This window comes from Sciurus carolinensis, chromosome 2 (assembly GCF_902686445.1).
Source record: "Sciurus carolinensis chromosome 2, mSciCar1.2, whole genome shotgun sequence".
Lineage (NCBI taxonomy): Eukaryota > Metazoa > Chordata > Mammalia > Rodentia > Sciuridae > Sciurus > Sciurus carolinensis.
Genome location: NC_062214.1, coordinates 166,054,907 through 166,064,906, shown reverse-complemented (window position 1 = coordinate 166,064,906; position 10,000 = coordinate 166,054,907). Strand labels below are relative to the sequence as shown.

The 10,000-nt window shown below is 35.3% G+C and overlaps 1 protein-coding gene and 1 non-coding gene across 21 annotated transcripts in view; one reads left to right on the top strand and one right to left on the bottom strand.

Annotated features, from left to right (window-relative positions):
* The window catches only part of Gphn (gephyrin), a 641,988-nt gene that overhangs the window by 149,353 nt on the left and 482,635 nt on the right, over nucleotides 1–10,000 (bottom strand). The gene's annotated exons all lie outside the window — the stretch shown is intronic.
* On the top strand, nucleotides 3,826–3,899 carry Trnai-uau (transfer RNA isoleucine (anticodon UAU)). The gene has a single exon. It is a non-coding gene; the product is annotated as a tRNA-Ile (tRNA).

The following is a 10,000-nucleotide window of genomic DNA, read 5'->3' as shown; positions in this document are numbered from 1 at the left end:
TGCTTCCATGTACCATGTCCTTAATTCTACTCATGGGCCAACCATTATATGTGATTCTAAAAAGCAAGCAGACATTCAATGGATTCTCATCCAGCCTTAACAAGGAAGGAAATTCTGACACATACAGCAACATGGATGAAACTTGACGACTGAGCCAAGCGAACTAAGCCAGTCACTGGATAAGGCGGTATGAGTCTGCCATATGAGGTTCCTCGTCAAATGCAGAGACAGGAAGTGCAATGGCAGCTGCCAGGGGAAAGGGGAGCAGAGAGTTTAATGGGTGCAGAGATTCAGTCTGAGAACTTGAGGAGTGTTCTGGAGATGGATGGTGGTGATGCCTATATGTCATTGTGAAAGCACTTAGTGCAACTAACTAAAAATAATTAGGATAGTAAATTTTGTTATGTACAGTTGATAAGAAAAATTTTTGTTTAAAGAAAAAATCACAACCTCTGTCTTGAAGTTCTCTGACTGCTCACTGTTCATGAGCAGGCCTGTGCCCTGCCTTTTCACAAAGGACCCAAGAAATCTTAATTGTAACTACACATGCTCCTCAACTTACAATGGGGTTGCAACCTAATAAACTCATTGTAAGTTGAGATTACTATAAAAAAAATTTAAGAAAACCTGAATGATAGACTGGAAAACTTGTTAAGAGATGGCAATATTATCCAAAGTAATATTAGATTTACACATTTACTATCAAGATTCCACAACCTTTTTTCTTTCTCCAGAAACAGAAAGGCCAGTCCTCAAATTTACATGGAAAGGCAAAGGCCCTGAATGGCCAAAATGATTGGAAGACTCTTAATGTCCTTATTTCAAAACCTTACTAAAAAGCTATGGTAACTAAAAAAGCGCAGTACTGGCATAGGGACAGATATGACACTTGCTAGGTACATTCTAAGAAAAAATTAAAAACAGGTACTCAAAAATCGGTACACATGTTTCCATGAGCACTATTCAAAACAGCCAAAATGTGGAAACAACCCAAATATCCATCATCTGATCAATGAATAAAGAAAATGTGGTGTAAAGTAAAATGAAATATTATACAGCCTTAACAAGGAATGAAATAAACAGGCACACTACAACATTATTGAACTTTGAAAAAATTTGGCTAAATAAAAGAATCCAGACAGAAAACATCTTATATTATAGGAAATATTCAGAATACAGGCATAAATCTCCAGAGATAGAAAACATTGATTGTTTCCATGGGCTGATGGCAGTGGGGAATGAAGAATATCAGCATAATGGGCATTGGGATTTCCTTCTGAGGTAACGAAAATGTTCTGGAAGTAGATAGTACTAATGGTTGAGCAACATTGTGAATTTATTAAATACAATTGAATTGTTTACTTTAAAATAGCTAATTTTACATTTTGAGAATTTCAACTCAGATTAAAAAAAATCAAAGGGAAGACTATGGTAGACTGACTCTGTGTTAACTTCAGCAGTCAATGATAATTTGATGCTTACAAAAAAAAGTCCTATGAGTTATATAAATTACGATGCAGCCACATCAATGTTCATAGCAGCTCAATTCACAATAGCTAGATTGTGGAACCAACCTAGATGCCCTTCAACTGACGAATGGATAAAGAAACTGTGGTATATATACACAATGGTATATTACTCAGCCATACAGAAGAATAAAATTATGGCATTTGCTGGTAAATGGATGAAGTTAGAAAATATCATGCTAAGTGAAATAAGCCAAGCCCAAAAAACCAAAGAACGAATGTTTTCTCTGATAAGTGCATGACAATATATAACGAGGGGGGGTGATGGGGGGAGGAGAAGAATGAAGGAACTTTGGATGGTATAGAGGAAAATGGGGTGGGAGGGGGTGGGGGATGGAAAGATAGTAGAATGAAACAGACAGTATTAACCTTTGTACGTGTACAATTACGTGAATGGTGTGACTCTACACTGTGTACAACCATAGAAATGAAAAGTTGTACCCCATTTGTGTACAATGAATCAAAATGCAGTCTGTAAAAATAAAAGATTTTAATAAAAAAAATTAAAAAAGAAAAAGAAAAAAAGAAAGAAATTATGAAACTTGTGTTCCTATGGCAACCAGTTCAGACAGCATCTGAAACATTACCTAAAGGCTTCATTCTTGGAATAGGGATGATGCTTCATCTCTGACTCCAGTGAAATTCAGATGTGAATAAATGAAACGAATTGCTTTAGTCATTTCATATTTGGATTGATTTGCATTTCTGAAAAATATAGTTTCTTATCCCCATCTAGTTGGTTAGGTTGTTAACAATCATTGACTATCTCATGGTCACTCATGCTGAGTGACACCTGAAGATTGTAACTAAATTGTATATTGAGGTTATACACAAAACCAAACCAAACCATAAAAATTACACACAATCTGTTCAAACCAAAACTTTACCATGTTATCTATATCGTTTGAGATCCCAGCAGGACTTCTGAGAGTTATCATTGCCTCTTTGTTCAATTTAAGTTCTGCTCAGGTCTTAATCAATTTTGTTTACATACAAAACTTATTCTGTAGAGTAGAATGGCAAACAAACAAACAAACCTCCACAACAACCACTCCCTTTACATATAATCCTTGCCTTGTGAACAGTCACTTTCTAATCAAGTCACCACACTGAAAAACTCAACTTTGTGACTTTAAAATATAATTAGTATTCCAATGTTGAACCTACAGTGAAAAGGTTAAGAAGACTGTTAAGAAAGTGCACTTCCTCAGTGTGGTAATCCCTTATTGTGGGGAGCCAGCATTCATAGATCCTAGGAAGACCCAGTTAAGACAAGTTCTTTCCTATGACAGCCTAAGAATCTTGATTTGAAAAATCATGAACCTCTTGGTTAGGGAAGAGGTAGCACCCATAGTTGTTAATAATGAGATAGTCTGGCATTAGATGAAATTCTGATTTATTTTCTTTAAACTCCCTAAATGTTAAGTTTATTTTGTCTCCTAAGAGTAAGGAATCCTTTATAGGACTTTTTAAAAAAATTTAATTATTTATTTATTTTTAAATTTTTTACAGACTGCATTTTAATTCATTGTACACAAATGGGGTACATCATTTCATTTCTATGGTTGCACATGATATAGATTCATACCATTTGTGTAATCATAAATGTACATAGGGTAATGATGTCTGTCTTATTCTACCTTTTTTCATACCCCACTTCCCTCTCATTTCCTTCTAAATAATCCAAAGTTCCTCCATTCTTCTCTCACTCCCCACCCCCCCACCCCCATTATATATCATTCTCCACTTATTAGGGAAAACATTCAGCCTTTGGTTTTTTGGGGATTGGCTTATTTCACTTAGCATGATATTCTCTAATTCCATCCATTTATTTGCAAATGCCATAATATTATTATTATTTATGGCTGAATAATATTCCATTGTGTATATATACCACTATTTCTTTATCCATTCATCTGTTGAAGGGTATCTAGGTTGGTTTCACAATCTAGCTATGAACAAAGAAACTACAGGACTTTTTAGTCTGATTAAATTTGAAAAAAACTTTTAACCTTGGAGGATATCTGCCTTATTACTAAAACTACACTAATGGTCTTTGTCCATCCTTGTCAATTTTTTGTTGTATCTCCATAAAGTGAAATTTCATGAGGGAGAAGATGGGCATAGGCTCCATTAAGTGTTTTTTTGATTTATTTCTGCAAACAAAGAGTTTTAGGTTTCTTCTCAGACTGTGTCTTTTGAATAAACTTTGCCTTGGGTCATTCATTGCCTATAGGTTCTTTTTAGTTATACATGACAACAGAATATACTAAAATTATAAAAGCATGGAATAGGGGCTGGGGAGATAGCTCAGTTGGTAGAGTGCTTGTCCTATAAGCACAAGGCCCTGGGTTCAATCCCCAGCTCCCCCCAAAAAATAAAATAAAATAAAATAAAATAAAAGCATGGAATATAATTTGTTCTAATTTAGTCCTCAGTACTTCCCCTTCCTCCCATACCCTGTTCCTTTCCCTGTACTCTATTAATTCTTTTTGCTATTTACTTATAGTTTTTTTTTTTTAAAGAGTGTTTTTTGGATGCACATGATGTGAGATTCACTGTGGTGTATTCATATATGTACATAGGAAAGTTAGGTCAGATTCATTCCATTGTCTTTCCTGGTTCCATCTTGCCTCCCTTTCTTTGATTTTCCTTTGTTTACTCCTCTGAACTTCTATTCTTTTTTATCCCTGCCCCCCTTACTTTGGATTAGTTTCTACATATCAGAAAACATTTGACCTTTGAATTTTTAGAACTGGCCTATTTCCCTGATAAGTTTCCAGTTCTAGTCACTTACCAGCAAATGCTATAAAGCTATTCTTCTTTATAGTTGAGTAATACTCCATTGTGCATTACTCAATGATGAATAGATATTTTCTTTATCCATTTATCAGTTATTGTGACTTGAGCTGTTATAAACACTGATGTGGCTGTGTCATGGCAGTATAATGATTTTATATCCTATGGATATATATTGAGGAGTAGGATAGCTGGGTCATGTGGTTGTTCCATTTCTAGTTTTCTGAGGAATCTCCATACTACTTCCCAGAGTGGTTGCACCAATTTGTAGTCCAATCAGCAATGTAGGAGTGTACCCTTTTCCACACATCCTTGCCAATGTTAATTGTTACTTATTTGTTATTTGTATTCTCAATAACTGACATTCTGACTGGAGTGAGATGAAATCTCAGGGTAGTTTTAATCTGTATTTCTCTAATTGCTAGAGATGTTGAACATTTTTTCATATATTTGTAGGCCATTTCTGTTTCTCCTTTTGAAAAGTGTCTGTGTAGTTCCTTTGCCCATTTACTGACTGAGTTATTTTTAAAGTCAACACCCATAAATCAACCATGTTCCTTTTCTCCAATGATGCATCTTCTGAAAAAAAAGTTAGGAAAACTATCCCATTCATACCTGTTTTAAAACAACAACAACAACAACAAACAAATGGAAAAACAAAAAACAAAAACAAAAGCCAAAATCAAAATCATGGGAATCAATCTAACAAAAGAGATGAAGGAACTCTACAAGGAAAGATCTCCCATATTCTTGGATAGGCAGAATTAGTATTGTCAAAATGGCCATACTACCAAAAGCACTATACAGATGTAATGCAATTCCTATAAATTTCCAATGACATTCTTCACAGAAACAGAAAAAGCAATCATGAAATTCATCTGGAAAACGAAGACCAGAATAGCTAAAGCAATCCTTGGGGAGAAAAGCAAAGCAGGAGGCATTCCTCTATTGGACCTCAAGTTATACTACAGAGTTATAGTCACAAAAACAGCATGGTACTTGCACCAAAACAGGCATGAAGACAACTGGAATAGAACAGAGGATACAGAGACAAACCCATATAAATACAGCTATCTTATACTAGACAAAGCTGCCACACGCATGTTGGAAAAAAGCCTCTTCAACAAATGGTACTGGGAAAACTGGAAATCTATATGTAGTAGAATGAAATTTAACCCCTGTCCTTCACCCTGCAAAAAACTCAGCTCAAAGTGGATCAAAGACTTAGGCATTAGACCAGAAACCCTGCACCTGCTTGATGAAAATGTAGGCCCAACACTCCAACATGTTGGCTCAGGAACATTTAAGGGTCCTTAATAAGACCCTTAAAGTGCCAAGAAGTAAAATAAAAAAATCAATAAATGGAATGACAGCAAATTAAAAAGCCTACTCACCACAAAGAAAACAATCTAGAGCATGAAGAGAGAACCTAGAGAATGGGAGAGAATCTTTCCCACTGGCTCCTCAGGGTATTAATATCCAGGATATACAAAGAGCTCAAAAAGCTTATTTTGTTTTGTTATTGAAAGTCTGGCTATGGGAGACAGCTTCTCTTTAAATCTTACCAACTTATTGGCACTAAAAATGTGTCAGTTTGTAGTTGGATGGCCCAGCCATTAGACTGGGGATGCTGATGTATGATATACTCAAACTACACTTTGGACCAACTATTTCCAAGTTCTCAAGTTTGTCTTAGTTAAAACCTAAATCTATATCTCTTCCAGGTCAGACTTCTATTTCTTACAAGTATTCATGCTGTAACTCAAATTTGTATACTCATCTTTCTAAATGGCATATTCCACCAAGGATAATTTAGAATTACAGAGGTCATTTGTGAACCACTGATTTTAACAAATTAGGATAAACTTTATTCCTAGAATATGAACACCTTTGCCAGGGGAAAAGCTGCCCAGATGGCAAAACTCACTGAGGTCACCCAGAGTTTGTCAGTGAAAAAGAAGTGGGTCATTATATGTACTGATAGCAGAAATGCTTTTGGTTTAGTCCATGATTTTGAATTGCTTTGGAAATAATGAGGATTCTTGACTCAGCAGGAAGGCCAATTAATAGTGGTTAGTATTTAAAGAAATTTTAAGTGCTTTGATGCCTTCTAAGGAAGTAGATATTATAAAAGTAGGAGCTCAAACACAAGGAGATAATATAGAAGCTAAGGAAAATTTGTGATCTCACATTATGCCAGGTGGGCAGCTCTTACTAAGCTTATAGCCTTTTTAAATCCCAAAAGACTAAATCTTTGGTTTAAAAGCAGTTTGAAAATAAGTTTTACCCTTTTTGTTTACGATGAATCAAAATAAATAAATTATTTAAAAAAAAGCAGTTTGAAGCTGTTATTGTAGAATGCCAGTGATCAGCTCCAGAGATATGCTATTATTCAGGGAATAGCAGGTGAGTTAGACATTGCCACCAAGGCTAACTAATTCCTCATCTGAAAGTTTCATGAGATTAGAAAGGCAGCTTTACATATAATATTCATCTCTTAAAGAATAACATAGGCTGCTGTAGGGTAAGAATCTTGTTCATAGCCTCTTCAACATATGGTGCTGGGAAAACTGGAAATCCATATGCAGCAGAATGAAACTAAACCCCTATCTCTCACCCTGCACAAAACTCAACTCAAAATGGATCAAGGACCTTGGAATCAGACCAGAGACCCTGCATCTTACAGAAGAAAAAGTAGGTCCAAATCTTCAACATGTGAGCTTAGGATCAGACTTCCTTAACAGGACCCATAGCACAAGAAAAAAGCAAGAATCATTAACTGGGATAGATTCAAACTAAAAAGCTCTCTCTCAGCAAAGGAAACTATCAGCAATGTGAAGAAAGCGCCTACAGAGTGGGAGAAAAATCTTTGCCACTCATACTTCAGATAGAGTACTCATTTCCAGAATATATAAAGAACTCAAAAAACTCTACATCAAGAATACAAATAACCCAATCAACAAATGGGCTAAGGAAATGAACAGACACTTCACAGAAGAAGATCTATAAGCAATCAACAGATATATGAAAAATGTTCAACATCTCCAGTAATAAGAGAAATGCAAATCAAAACTACCCTAAGATTCCATCTCACCCTAATTAGAATGGTGATTATCAAGAATACAAGCAACAATAGGTGTTGGCGAGGATGTGGGGAAAAAGGTACACTTGTACATTGCTGGTGGGATTGAAAATTAGTGCACCCACTCTGGAAAGCAGTGTGGAGATTCCTTAGAAAACCTGGAATGGAACCACCATTTAACCCAGCTATCCCACTCCTTGGCCTAATCCCAAAGGACTTAAAATCAGCACACTACAGTGAAGCAGCCACATCAATGTTCATAGCTGCTTAATTCACAATAGCCAGATTGTGGAACCAACTTAGATGCCCCTCAATTGATGAATGGATAAAGAAACTGTGATATATGTATATATATATATATATATATATATATATATATATATATACACACACACACACACACACAATGAAATATTACTCAGCCATAAAGAATAATAAAATTATGGCATTTGCAGGCAAATGAAATTGGAGAATATCATGTTAAGTGAGATAAGCCAATTCCAAAAAACCAAAGGGTGAAAGATCTCGCTGATAAGCAGATGATGATACATAATGGGGGGTGGGAGGGAGGCAAGAATGGAGGAAGGAGGGACTATATAGAGGGAAAAGAGGGGTGGGAGGGGTAGGGAGGAAGGAAAAAATAACAGAATGAATCAAACACCATTACCCTATGTAAATGTATGATTACACAAATGGTATGCCTCTACTTCATGTACAGAGAAACAAGTTGTATCCCATTTGTTTACAATAAAAATAAATTAAAAAGAAGAATCTTGTTCTTATATTCCTGAAGGTTTCTCTGAAATCTTTGATATTACTAAAAAGATTCAGAAAATTATCAAAGAAACCATAAAATTAAGTAATTTGGTTAATAACCCTATATCTTATTCTATAGGTTGGCTGCTCAGATTGGGGATGAGATCTATTTTCTTGGCTTTAGAATCTCCTGGCTCTTGGTTAAGAAAAAGACCATAAATTCGGACCATACTCTTTTTCATATGTGTGTAGCATGGCTCAGATGTGTGCTCTCCACAGTCCTAAATGCTGCTACACAACTGCTGTCTCATCAAATGACTCAATAAATGATCATCCAACAACAAAACTGAAAAACTTCACACTTTGACAACATTCCTGAGACACTTTATTTATTATTGTGATACTTCAAATAGGAGTGAAGGTGTGATCACATTCCCAGATGTGATCAGCTTAAGCTGAAGAATGATCATAAGGGAACTCTGGTACCTGAAACCATCTATAAACACGAAGCTTATTGTCTTCTTTAGCATAATAGTACCATTCCTCTGTCTTTATCAACACAACTTTATCATACCAGAAAACTCTTCCCTTGAACATAACAGTTGTAAATAACCTTACTGTTCACCCTAGAAACTTTTGGAACAAGTCATCAACTCTTAAATAGAAAATATTGAAAGACAGTTTATATACCAACACTACAAAACTGCTTGCCTTGCTCTCACCATCAATCCTAAATGATCCTTATATTATGATCCTTATCCAATGCTAATCAAGACTCCAAACATCAAAATCTTGTAAATATCCTGACTTTATCCTTTTGTTCCTGAGATTCTGACTTTGAGACTAAGACTTTGTTGAAGGGGCATTCTCTCTTACTATAATAAGAATAAACTCAGCTTTTTTATTATTAAAACAATATTTAAGGAGTCAAAGGAAAGTTAACTCTTTCTTTGACAAAGTTACCAAACATTTCTTTATTGGACAATTTTGATAAATTCTATTAAGTTCTAACTTTTTTCCTTTTCCTAGGATCGACTGATATATTATGCTAACATTTTTATATATGTTGAAAAGTTGATTATAGTTTTCTTTATGTTGGTTACACTTTGGAAATGTCTTACTTGAGGATAGTTAGTTCAGTAAATAAGTGAAAAACTAAAGTAGAAGGATTCATCACCTTGAATATAGGAAACTCAGAGGTATCACCAAAGAATCATACCTGAACTGACTCTTAAAGAACAAGTAAGAGTTTTTCAAGAAAACAAGGGAATGGACAATTTATGTAGGGGGAAAGTTCTCAGAGGAACAGAGGCAGAAATTAGCACCCACAGAGTGGGGAATTGTTGATAGGTTCTATATAATGGCAAAGGAAGAAAAACAGAGAGATAAAAAAATGGCCTAAATAAGCAATGGGGTATTATAGTTAAGAAGTTGTGGGCTGGGGAGATAGCTCAGTTGGTAGAGTGCTTGCCTCGCAAGCACAAGGCCCTGGGTTCGATTCTCAGTACCGCAATAAAAAAAAAAAAAAAAAAAGGCAGAAGAAGTTGTCAGGAATAACACCTTATGGAACTGACAGAGTTTGGGTGTGGTCATAGGTATGGATATAAGTTAACATGGTATTGGGAAAAAAGATCATAAACCTACAGAACTTACAAAACTATACAGTTATGATGTTGGAGAGGCTCCCTATATGTTACTATGTGGCAATAAGGCGTTTCTAACAACTCAAAGATCCAAGGTAAAAGTGAAAGTTCCAAAGAATCTTTCATTGGTAAGAAATCTTTTTTTTTTTTTTTTTTTTTAGTTATCACAATCACTACCAATGGCTCATCCCCAT